Consider the following 13019-nt stretch of genomic DNA (forward strand, 5'->3'; position numbering starts at 1 on the left):
GCGTCACTCAGTGTTTTTCGTACCACGCATGCGCGTCGTCCACACATTTGCGTCGTTTGTGCAGCTTCTAATCTGCGCGGTCGCGTCAGGTACGCGAGCGTGTCACTGTGATTTTTTCCATTTCGCGTAGTCTCCTGAGCCATGCAACCGCGTGACTTCTCGCTGGTCATCTCCTCAATTCCTTGTGTTCCTTCCACTTTTGCACGCTTCCTCTTCATTCCTTACGCCATTCCTGCCCTAAGAAGCCTGAAACACTTAGCACACAGATCACGGCATCAAATGGTACGAAGGAAAATAAAAACATACAACTAAAAGGTCTTTAGGAAGCAACTTTTCAATCATAGAATATTTTTAGGAAGGAATTGTAAATACATGCAAATCATATGAATAAGTGGGTGAAGACTTGATAAAACCACACAATTAAATACAATATGAATCATAAAATAGTGGTTTATCAACCTCCCCACACTTAAACATTAGCATGTCCTCATGCTAAGCTCTAGAGAAGCTATAAAGGAGTGAAGACAGAATGGTAGGATGTGTAAAATGCAACCTATCTATATAAATGTGACTAAATGCAAAATGTTTCTACCTACTTGGTCAAGGTAAATAAATCTTTCAAGAACAGGCATGAACTGGATTTTACTAATTCAAATCATAAAAATGAAGTACAAATAACTTGCAAGAAGAAGATAGCTCATGAAAGCAGGGAATATAGAATTAAGCACTGAACCCTTAATGGTAGTGTATATCATTCTAACTCTCAAGTGTCTAGGGTCAATTCTCTCAATTCTGTACTAATCTTGCCTTCTATAGCTTGCTTTTCATCTAACAATCAACAAAAAAATTAGTGCACCAATACACAAATCAAGAGGTCTTTTAAGGGTTGTAATGGGGTTAGGGTCAAGGTAGGATTGTACTTGGCCAAGTGGACTAAAATTGGAATCCTGAATTAACATAAACTTTGCACCTAACTTAGGACAATCCATGTAATATAAAATCAATAACTACCCATTAACTGCGTTTACTACATATTTATGCATTCCAAGTTTTTAGTACAGTACATATGCATTGCTATTGCCATTTACTTTGGGGCATTTTGTCCTCTTTTTATTTTTCTGCTCTTTTTTTTCTTTTCTTGTTTCATTTTTTTCCTTTTTTTTCATTGCATATGATTAAGGTATTGAATGCATAAACATGTTCTTAACATTTTTCACATTTTTGCACAAAGTCTAACATACTCATTTCCCAAACCAAACGTTTCCAAACCCACTTTCCCCACACTTAATTCATGAGCACTCTCACTAGTCTAAGCTAATCAAGGATTCAAATTAAGGACATTATTATTTTCCGCTTAGAGTTAGTGATGAGCTAAAGTAAAGAACAAGGGGTAAAATAGGCTCAACATTGGTTTGCAAAGGATACTAAAAGGTAAGGGCTTATGGGTATGTAAGCTCAGTGAAACAAGGCCTCAATCATATAAGTGCATGCATACATCAAATAATGGAAATATAGAATTAAGCAAGACAAAGATCACAATTTTAGAGAGAAAAACACACACCAAAAATAAAATATTGGTTGGTAAAATGCAACCAATCAAGTAGGCTCAAAATCTCCCTGGTTTTGTGTGTTCGAGCTCTAAATCATGTTCTAATATAATATTTCTTCAAACAAGTTTTAATAAAAGTTTAATTCAATTTAGTAAAATGCTATAGAGAGTTTTCTTGAAAAAGAGAATATTAGTTCAACCAAGTAATGGTAATATATGCACAAAATCAAACAAACATGCGAATGCAACAACTAATTTAAACGTTGGTGTTGAGACAGGAAGGTACTAACCCACGGAGATTGGTATCGACCTCCCCACACTTAAAGAGTGCACTGTCCTCGGTGCATGCTAAGATATACAAGTGGAAGGGCTATTCTAACTGATGCCTTTCTCTATAGATTGTGCAGATTTGACTTGCTTGTCTCCCCATTAAGAAGATTTTTCTCTCTCTTTATGGTGGCCATCCTGAAAGAAGAGAAAAAGGAAGGAAAGTAACCCAAGAATAAAGATAAGAACATAGATAAAATATGGGTGTCAATGCCAAATAATAAATGTCTCAATTACATGGGAGTTACAACATGCAAGTGAGAAAATAGTGGAAGCAAATGGCATATCAATAGTGCACAAGTTGCAACAGTGGGGAAGAGAGTGTGGGTAATGCAAGAAAGTGTAAGTGCCTATCAATGTAAAAGGAATATCAGTATTATAAAAATTAGCATTGACTTATGAATAATAATACCCAATTAGAATAAAACAAGTCATGAAGCACCAGAATAATTCAAGAAAAGATGAAATAGTTGAATAAGAGAATTTTAACACCAAAAAAAAGAAAGAAAGAAAGGAGGAAGAAAGAAATAAGAAGGGAAAGAAAAGATTTAGATATGGGGAAGAAAAAGATAAGATATTTGGCTAATTTGGATAAGCTGTGCGCCGCTGCTGACGCGGACGCGTAAGTGACGTGTTCGCGTGGATAGCGCTTCAATGAATTGACGCAGACGCATCATCTATGTGGTCACGTGGATCAATTTGTGCCATTTGCACGAGGGCAGCCTTGCGGTCGCGCAACTCTCTATTTGAAACTCATATTGCCAAATCTTTGGGTGACGCGGTCGCGTGGTTAACGCGATCGCATGGATGGCCTAAATCTGAAAACGGCGCGGACGCGTGGGGCACGCGTACGTGTGGCAGGGCTTGTGCTTCTAGCACGAGTCCAGCCCAATTCTAGCTCAACTTTCGGCCATACGCCCGTTTTTACGTCGATTTTGAGGCACGCGTTCGCGTGGGTGACGCGGACGCGTGGGAGGCATTTTTCCCACATAACGCAGACGCGTCAGCGACGCGGTCGCGTGGACCAATTTGTGCCAAAGGCACACCTCCCGCCGCACTTTCGGATGACTCTCTGTTCAGTTTTCTTTTCTTCCGAATGCACTTGTGACGCGGACGCGTCAGCGACGCTTACGCGTCGCGTGCATGATTTTTTTGTTATTTTTTTATTATTTATAATGCAGTATGCGGAATGCAATGCTTAATATGAATGCTATGCATCATTCTAGGTTCAATCAAAACTCAAAAACAAACAAAATAGACTAGAATTAAAACTGAAAAAGGAACGATCATACCATGGTGGGTTGTCTCCCACCTAGCACTTTTAGTTAAAGTCCTTAAGTTGGACATTTGGCGAGCTCCTTGTTACGGTGGCTTGTGCTTGTATTCATCTAAGAATCTCCACCAGTGTTTGGAATGCCAGCATCCTTCGGGGTCCCAAACAAGGTATGTAAAGCCCTTAGGTGAATACAAACAGGCTTCAAGGTTCTCGAGGTGTTGAATGTCAGAATATATTCCAGGATCCCAAACTTTAACTTTACACCCGTCTTTGTTTTGATCTATATTTTTCTAGCTGGGTGATAAGTAATCTGAATTCCCACTGCAGTGACCAAACAGCTTCCGATATCCTTTCAATCGAGCTTGACACCAATCCTTGCCCCTCGAATTGAAGTGTGAAACCTCATTGAATCTTGCATACTAGCGCTGAGTGAGAGTTATTTCCCTTTTGCTCTTAAAGCCGCAAAGAGCTCTAAGCTGGCCATCTGTTTCAAGCAAACCATATTCAAGTGGAAAAGTAAAGATGAAAGTCAAGAATTTTATCCAGTTGAAGTCTGTATTGGGTGGTAATGGCCTTGGGATAGGTGTTTCCAGTGGTTCTGCAAGCTTTACTCCCTTGTGGTCTTCTGTGAATTCCACCACTTCTTTGCAAACTTCTGCAACTTCAACTATATCTTGATCAAAGTCTTCGATATCTTCCTCATCACTTGAGTCATAATTGGGAGGTTGAGAAAAGTCTACCTCTGCATCATCTTCGTATTCACTTGGGGAAGATTCTTCTATCTCAAAGAATTCACTTGCGGATGCAAGTTCATTACTAGGGGAGCTTGACTTGTGATCATCATCATCAAGGAAACATGCGTCTTGGGTTACTCCATCCAATTCCTCATAGGATACCTGCTTTGGGGGTTGTGCACTATCCTCCTTAGCATCAATTGTAACGTCTTCGATGGAATTCTCCACAACTCTGGATTCTGGCGGAGGTTCGGCATCTCTTAAATCTTCAACCAACTCTTCTTTTTCTACAATGACAGCTTCCTCTACTTGTTCTAGCACGAAGTTATGCTCTACACTGTCCACTGGAGTTTCTAGTGTCTCCTTCATGCTACGTTCTTCATTGGATTCTCCACATGAAGCCATGGGGGTTTGTTGAGTGTACGAACGTTTGGAAGATAATTGATTTATTGCTTGCTCTAGTTGATAAAGGGTTGCATGAAATTGGTCTAATGATTCTTCAAAGCAAACCTGTGATTCTTGGCTTGATGGGTATGAACATGGTGCATAAGGGAGTGGTGGTTCTTGGGAGTAATTGGATTGGCGTTGGGGCGGGTAAGGGTCATATGATGGCGAATGGCAAAAAGAAGCTTGTGAGTATGGTGGTTCAAAGCTATGTTGAGAGGATGGTCTCTGAGCATAGGGTGGGGCTTGTTGGTAGCTACAAGGGTTTCCACCAAATCTATCAGTTCGGTATGCATTGTAGAATGGTCTCTGTTCATGATATCTTGGAAGGTGTTGTTGCCTCAAAGGTTGATCATATCCTCTTGGCTCCATCCATCTTTGATTGCTTAGACCTTGATGCATAGTCCTATTATAGCTTCCATTCCTTTCAACAAAAGTAGAACCAAAGTCAAAGTGAAAGGGGTGAGAATTCATAGTAGTTATTAGAAATAAGAAGGGAAAACAAAAACAAATAAACAAGTAAAAGAAAAATATTTACAATAACCAATAATAAGGCACACATTTGCAATTCCTCGGCAATGGCGCTATTTTGAAGAACTGAAGATTGATGGTTTAGAAGTTATAATAAATTCTTGTTGCAAGTATAGTTTCTAAACCAAGCAATCAACCTTTCTTACAAACGTTTGGTTGTCACAAGTAACAAACCGAATAAAATTCATTAACCGAAGTATTCAAACCTCGAGTCGTCTTCTCAAGGAATTATAGGGAGGTGTATTTTACTATCAGTTATGGAAAATAGTGTTTTTGGGTTTTGAAAAAGTTTTGAACAGGAGAAATGGATTGTAGAAATTAATAAATAAATAACGAAGAAATCTCTTGGCAAGGTATGAAACCTGGAAGTCCTATCCTAGTTATCCTTATCAATGGTGATGAGAATTATATTTCTACTACCACTAAGTCAACCTCAAACTATGAAGGTTAGTTAAGTGGATAAATTAATTTAACACCTAAAGTCCTAGTCAACTCCTTAAGGAAAGACTAGAGTTATAGGAATCTAAATTAATCAGTAAGAATAACAATTATCAATCACGATGAGTTTGATAACTCAAGAGTTACCAATTAATCAACCAGAACCAAGAATATGGAAAGCTAAATAAAAAACATAAATATCTGAAATACCTCAAATTATATTGAATGGAGATGTCAATTCTAACATGGAAAAGTTCATAAGCCAATTGGGCAACATAGATCACGACATCGAATGGTACGAAGGAAAATAAAAACATACAACTAAAAGGTCTTTAGGAAGCAAGTTTTCAATCATAGAATATTTTTAGGAAGGAATTATAAATACATGCAAATCATTTGAATAAGTAGGCGAAGACTTGACAAAACCACACAATTAAATACAATATGAATCATAAAATAGTGGTTTATCAAGTGCATTCACTAAGATCAAAGTCCAAAGAATTGTATGTACTCAATTCGCTCAGTGTTTAGGGTTTAACCACTCAATTCTCCTTTTTTTATGCTTTTCAAAGATTTGTAAGTCATCCAACAATCGACTAGTATTTAATGCATGAATAACAATTATCATGAGGTCTTTAGAGGGATGTAATGGGGCTAGGGTTTAGGTAGGATAAGATATGGTCAAGTGGACTTAAGGAATTGGTTCTTTGATTAGCTTAAATGTCCACCTAATCTTAGATCACCTATATACACATATTAGCATACCCTATTTACCCATTTTCTTTTCTCTTCTCTTTTTTTTTCTAACTCACCTCACTTATGCATTTTCTTTTCAAACATGGCATATGCATCCTTTATTTAGCTCTTTATTTCATACTTTGTTATGCACAAGGTTTTTTTTTAAATTGAACTATGAATGCATATGTCTTCATTAGTGAAATGCATGAGCTTTACTTAATTGCCAAAACTTTTTTTTTTGAATTAATGCTTCTATCACCCATGTGTTCCCAGGTTCCCCCCACACTTAGAATTTACACACTAATCCACCCAAGCTAATCAAAAAGTAATTTAAGGACATCAATAGCTTTTTGCTTAAGGGAAGCAATGTGCTATTATCAGAACAAATGGGATTCATAGGCTCAAAGGGGGTTCACAAAGGTGCATGCAAGGGTTGGCCATATAGGTTAGTGAGGTTATCATCAAACATGGCCTCAATCATGCTAAATGCATTCAAACACAAATACAGGACATAAGGAATCATGCAAATCAATGATCACAATAAAAAAGGAGTAATAACCACACAAGAACAACATTATGGTTGAAAAGTGCAACCATCTATTACGGCTCAAAACTCACAACGTATGTTGTTTGAGCTTTTTCCCATGTTCTACAAACAGATTACTTCAAGCAAGTCAGAAAACACCACATTTCTTCAATTCAATCCATGGTACGTGGTGCACGGAATTGTGATACACAACTCCGATACAACTAACCAGCAAGTGCACTGGGTTGTCCAGGTAATACCTTACGTGAGTAAGGGTCGATCCCATGGAGATTGTTGGCTTGAAGCAAGCTATGGTCATTCTGTAAATCTCAATCGGGCAGATTCAGAATGTTATGAGAGTTTAGATAATTAAAAGATAAATAAAACATAAAATAAGATAGGGATACTTATGCAATTTATTGGTGGGAATTTCAGATAAGCGTATGGAAATGCTTTGTTGCTCCTGAACTTCTGCTTTCCTATTGCCTTCATCCAATTATTCATACTCCTTTTCATGGCAAGCTGTATGTTGGGGATCACCGTTGTCAATGGCTACCGTCCGTCCTCTCTGTGAAAATGGTCCGGCTACGGGTTACATATGGCTAATCATCTGTCGGTTCTCACTTGTGTTGGAATAAGATCCAAAGATCCTTTTGCGCACTGTCACTGCGCCCAATAGTCATGAGTTTGAAGCTCGTCACAGTCATCCCATCCCAGATCCTACTCGGAATACCACAAACAAGGTTTAGACTTTCCTGATCTCAAGAATACTGCCAATTGGTTCTAGCTTATACCACGAAGACTCTAATTTCACGAAATTGAAAGGCTCTGTTGTCAGGAGAGGCAATTATGCGTCGTGAACCAGGAACCCAAGAGATACACACTCAAGCTCTCGCAGATAGAACGAAAGTGGTTGTCAGGCACGCGTCCATAAGGGGGGTGATGATGAGTGTCACGGATCATCACATCTATCAGGTTGAAGTACGAGTGAATATCTTAGAATAAGAATAAGCGTGAATTGAATAGAAAAACAATAGTACTTTGCATTGATTCATGAGGAACAGCAGAGCTCAACACCTTAATCTTTGAGGTGTAGAAACTTCACCGTTGAAAATACAAAAGTGATGAAGGTCCAGGCATGGCCGAATGGCCAGCCCCCAAAATGTGATCAAGAGATCAAAAGTGATCCAAAGATAGTCTCAAAAATGATCTAAAGATATAAATACAATAGTAAAAAGTCCTATTTATACTAAACTAGTTACTAGGGTTTACAGAAATAAGTAGATAGTGCAGAAATCCACTTCCGGGGCCCAATTGGTGTGTTATTGGGCTGAGCATTGAAGCTTTCACGTGCATAGGCTTTCCTTGGCGTTTTACTCTAGCTTTGGTGCCAGTTCTGGCATTTTACGCTAGAAAAAGGGTCTTTGACCGGCATTTAGACGCCAGTTCGGGCCATCAAATCTTGAGCAAAGTATGGAATATTATACATTCCTGGAAAGCCCAAGATGTCTACTTTCCAACGCAATTAAGAGCGCGCCGATTGGGCTTCTGTAGCTCTAGAAAATCCATTTCGTGTACAGGAGGGTTAGAATCCAACAGCATCTGCAGTCCTTTTTCAGCCTCTGAATCAGATTTTTGCTCAGATCCCTCAATTTCAGCTAGAAAATATCTGAAATCCCAGAAAAACACACAAACTAATAGTAAAGTCAAGAAATATGAATTTTGCATAAAAACTAATAAAAATATAATAAAAACTAACTAAAATATACTAGAAACTATGTAAAAACAATGTCAAAAAGCGTATAAATTATCCGCTCATCACAATACCAAACTTAAATTGTTTCTTGTCCCCAAGCAACTAAAAATAAAATAAGATAAGAATAAGAGAATATACTATAAATCCCAAAATATCAATGAAGCTTAGTTCCAATTAGATGAGCGGGGCTAGTAGCTTTTTGCTTCTAAATAGTTTCGGCATCTCACTTTTTCCTGTGAAGTTCAGAATGATTGGCATCTATAGGAACTTAGAATTAAGATAGTGCTATTGACTCTCCTAGTTTAGTATGTTGATTCTGAACACAACTACTTTATGAGTCTTGGTCGTGGCCCTAAGAACTTTGTTTTCCAGTATTACCACCGGATACATAAATGCCACAGACACATAACTGGGTGAACCTTTTTACATTATGACTCAGCTTTGTTAAAGTCCCCAGTTAGAGGTGTCCAGAGTTCTTGAGCACACTCTTTTTGCTTTGGATCACGACTTTGACCACTCAGTTTCAAGCTTTTTACTTGGACCTTCATGCCACAAGCACATGGTTAGGGACAGCTTAATTTAGCCGCTTAGGCCAGGATTTTGTTCCTTTGGGCCCTCCTATCCATTAATGCTCAAAGCCTTGGATCTTTTTTACCCTTGCCTTTTGTTTTTAAGGGCTATTGGCTTTTTCTGCTTACTTTTTCTTTTTTTTTTCTTTTTTCTTTTAATTTTTGCCACTTTTTTTTTGCAAGCTTTGTTATTCACTGCTTTTTCTTGCTTCAAGAATCAATTTTATGATTTTTCAGATCATCAATAACATTTCTCTTTTTTTTCATCATTCTTTCAAGAGCCAACAAATTTAACATTCATAAACTTCACTATCAAAAATATGCACTGTTCAAGCATTCATTCAGAAAATAAAAAGTATTGCCATCACATCAAAATAATTAAACTAATTTCAAGATAAAATTTGAAATTCATGTACTTCATGTTCTTTTGTAATTAGGAACATTTTTCATTTAAGAAAGGTGAATGATTCATGGAATTATTCATAGCTTTAAGACATAGACACTAGACACTAATGATCATGTAATGAAGCTAAAACATAGTCAAATATAAAGCATAAAAATCAAAAAATAGAAAAATAAGAACAAGGAAATTAAAGAACGGGTCCACCTTAGTGATGGCAGCTAGTTCTTCCTCTTGAAGATCTTATGGAGTGCTTGAGCTTCTCAATGTCTCTTCCTTGCCTTTGTTGCTCTTCCCTTATGGATCTTTGGTGCTCCATCCTTAGTTGCTCCATGTTAGAACTCAAATCTCCTAAGGAGGTGTTGAGTTTCTCCCAATAGTTGTGTGGAGGAAAATGCATCCCTTGAGGTATCTCAGGGATTTCTTGATGAGGAACTTTCTCATGTGCTTGTTGAGGTCCATGAGTGGGCTCTCTTGTTTGCTCCATCCTCTTTTTGGTGATGGGCTTTTGAGATGAATCTTTCCATCTCCCATGACTCGGAGGTGAAAGCAATTTCCTTCCCTTTCCTCTTCCTTAAGGTTTCTCCAGCCTTAGGTGCCATTAATGGTTATAGAAAAACAAAAAAGCAAGGCTTTTTCCACTCCAAACTTAAAAGGTTTGCTCGTCCTCGAGCAAAAGAAGAAAGAAAAGAGGAGAAGAAGAAGAAATAGAGGAGATAGAAGTGTGTGAAGGGTTCGGCCAAGGGGGTTTTAGTGGGTTAAGATGTGTGAAATTGAAGGTTTTAAGGAGGGCTATATCTAGCAAAAGAGAGGGGTGGGTGGCCGAATGGAAGTGGGTCAGTTTGGGAGGGAAATGGTTTGAATTTGAATGGTAAGGTAGGTAGGGTTTGATGGTGGGATTTTTGGGGAAGAGTGGATGGATGTGAGTGGTGAAGAGATTGTGGGGAAGAGGGTAGGATTTGATAGGTGAATAGTGGTTTGGGAAGAGTGTTATAGAAAGGTGTGAAGAGGAGAGATAGTGAGTTGAGGTAGGTGGGGATCCTGTGGGGTCCATAGATCCTGAGGTGTCAAGGATTTTGCATCCCTGCACCTTGCTGGCATTAAATGCCCCTCTGTGTGCCTTTCTGGCGTTTAAATGCCAGGTTGCTGCCCTTTTCTGGCGTTTAAACGCCAGTCTGCTGCCTTTTCTGGCATTTAAACGCCCATTTTAATACCTTTACTGGCATTTAAATGCCAGACTGCTGCCCATTTTTGGCGTTTAAACGCCCAGAATGGTGCCAGGCTGGGCGTTGAACGCCCATTTTGGTATCCTAACGCCAGTAAGCTCGTCCTCCAGGGTGTGCCATTTTTTATGCTGTTTTTTATTTTTCTTTAATTTTTGCAGTTATTTTTGTGACTCCACATGATCATGATCCTAAAGAAAACATAAATAACATAGATAAATAATATAAAATTGGGTTGCCTCCCAATAAGCACTTCTTTAATGTCAATAGCTTGACAGTGAGCTCTTTTCAGAGCTTTACAGATGCTCAGAGCATGATTGTGGCCTCCAACACCAAACTTAGAGTTTGAGTGTGGGGGCTCTGTCTGACTCTGTTTTAAGAGAAGCTTTTCATGCTTCTTCTGGATGATGGATTCATCCTCATCCTTCCCAATGTCTAGGATTATGAAGTCAGCAGGGATGTAAAGGCCTTCAACCTTCACTAGGACATCCTCTACAAGTCCATAAGCTTTTTTCATTACTTTGTCTGCCATCTCTAGTGAGATTATTGTAGCTTGTACCTCAAAGATCCCTAGTTTCTCCATTACAAAGAGTGGCATGAGGTTGATACCTGACCCCATGTCACACAGAGCCTTTTCAATGGTCATGGTGCCTATGGTGCAAGGTATTAAGAACTTTCCAGGATCCAGTTTCTTTTGAGGCAATGTCTGCTGAATCCATGTATTAAGTTTATTGATGAGCAATGGAGGTTCATCCTCCCAAGTCTCATTACCAAATAACTTGGCATTCAGCTTCATGATTGCTCCTAGATATTGAGCAATTTGCTCTTCAATAGTAACTTCATCTTCTTCAGAAGAAGAATATTCTTCAGAGCTCATGAATGGTAATAAGAAGCACAGTGGAATCTCTATGGTCTTTGTATGAGCCTCAGATTCCTTTGGTTCCCCATTAGGGAATTTCTTATTGATCAGTGGACGTCCATTAAGGTCTTCCTCAATGGAAATCACGCCATCTTCCTCCTCTATAGGTTCGGCCATTTTGGTCATATTAATGGCCTTGCACTCTCTCTTTGGATTCTCTTCTGTATTGCTTGGGAGAGTACTAAGAGGAGTTTCAGTGACTCTTTTACTCAGCTGACCCTTTTGTGTCTCCAAATTTCTGATAGAGGACCTTGTTTCATTTATGAAACTGAGAGTGGCTTTAGATAGATCAGAGACCATGTTTGCTAAGCCAGAGAGGCTCTGCTTAGAATTCTCTGTATGTTGATGAGAAGATGATGGGAAAGGTTTGCTATTGCCAAACCTATTTCTCCAACCATTATTATTATTGAAACCTTGTTGAGGCTTCTGTTGATCCTTGCATGAAAAATTTGGGTGATTTCTCCATGAAGGATTATAGGTGTTTTCATAGGCTTCTCCCATGTAATTCACCTCTTCCATTGCAGGATTCTCAGGGTCATAAGCTTCTCCTTCAGAGGAGGCTTCTTTAGCATTGTCGGATGCAGCTTGCAATCCAGTCAGATTCTGAGAAATTATATTGACTTACTGAGTCAGTATTTTGTTCTGAGCCAATATGGCATTCAGAGTATCAATCTCAAGAACTCCTTTCTTTTGAGTCATCCTATTATTCATAGGATTTCTTTCAGAAGTGTACATGAACTGATTATTTGCAACCATCTCAATGAGTTCCTGGGCTTCTGCAGGGGTTTTCAGATGAAGAGATCCACCAGCAGAATGGTCCAATGATATTTTTGACAACTCAGACAGACCATCATAGAATATACATATGCTCCATTCTGGAAGCATGTCAGAAGGACACCTTTTGGTTAATTGCTTGTATCTTTTCCAAGCTTCATAAAGGGCTTCACCTTCCTTCTGTTTGAAGGTTTGGACTTCCACTCTAAGCTTGCTCATCTTTTGAGGTGGAAAGAATTTGGTCAAGAAAGCATTGACCAACTTGTCCCAAGAGTTCAGGCTTTTTCTAGGTTGTGACTCCAACCATGTCCTAGCTCTATCTCTTATAGCAAAACGGAAAAGCATAAGTCTGTAGACCTCGGGATCAACCCCATTGGTCTTAACGGTATCATAGATTTGCAGGACTTCAGCTAAGAATTGATGAGGATCTTCCGATGGAAGTCCATGAAACATGCAATTCTGTTGCATTAGAGAAGCTAATTGAGGCTTAAGCTCAAAGTTGTTTGCTCCAATGGTAGGAATTGAGATGCTTCTTCCATAGAAGTTGGAAGTTGGTGCAGTATAGTCACCAAGCATCTTCCTTGCACCTCCGCCATTGTTATTGGGTTTAGCCATGTCTTCTTCTTTTTCAAAAACTTATGTCAGGTCCTCTTCAGAGTCCTTTCAGGTTTAGGATCAGCTTCAACAAGAATATCTTTATCCTTGTTCCTGCTCATATGAAAAAGAAGAGAACAGAAAAGAAGAGGATTCCTCTATGTCACAGTATAGAGATTCCTTTATGTGAGTAGAAGAAGAAAAAAATAGAAGAATGAGGT

At 38.8% G+C, this 13019-nt stretch overlaps 1 non-coding gene across 1 annotated transcript; it reads left to right on the plus strand.

Moving 5' to 3' along the window:
- Positions 1 to 12309: 12309 nt before the first annotated feature.
- LOC127743603 (small nucleolar RNA R71) lies at positions 12310 to 12417 on the plus strand. Its single transcript, XR_008004988.1, has one exon. It is a non-coding gene; the product is annotated as a small nucleolar RNA R71 (small nucleolar RNA).
- Positions 12418 to 13019: the final 602 nt, after the last annotated feature.

This window comes from Arachis duranensis, chromosome 10 (assembly GCF_000817695.3).
Source record: "Arachis duranensis cultivar V14167 chromosome 10, aradu.V14167.gnm2.J7QH, whole genome shotgun sequence".
Taxonomy (NCBI): domain Eukaryota; kingdom Viridiplantae; phylum Streptophyta; class Magnoliopsida; order Fabales; family Fabaceae; genus Arachis; species Arachis duranensis.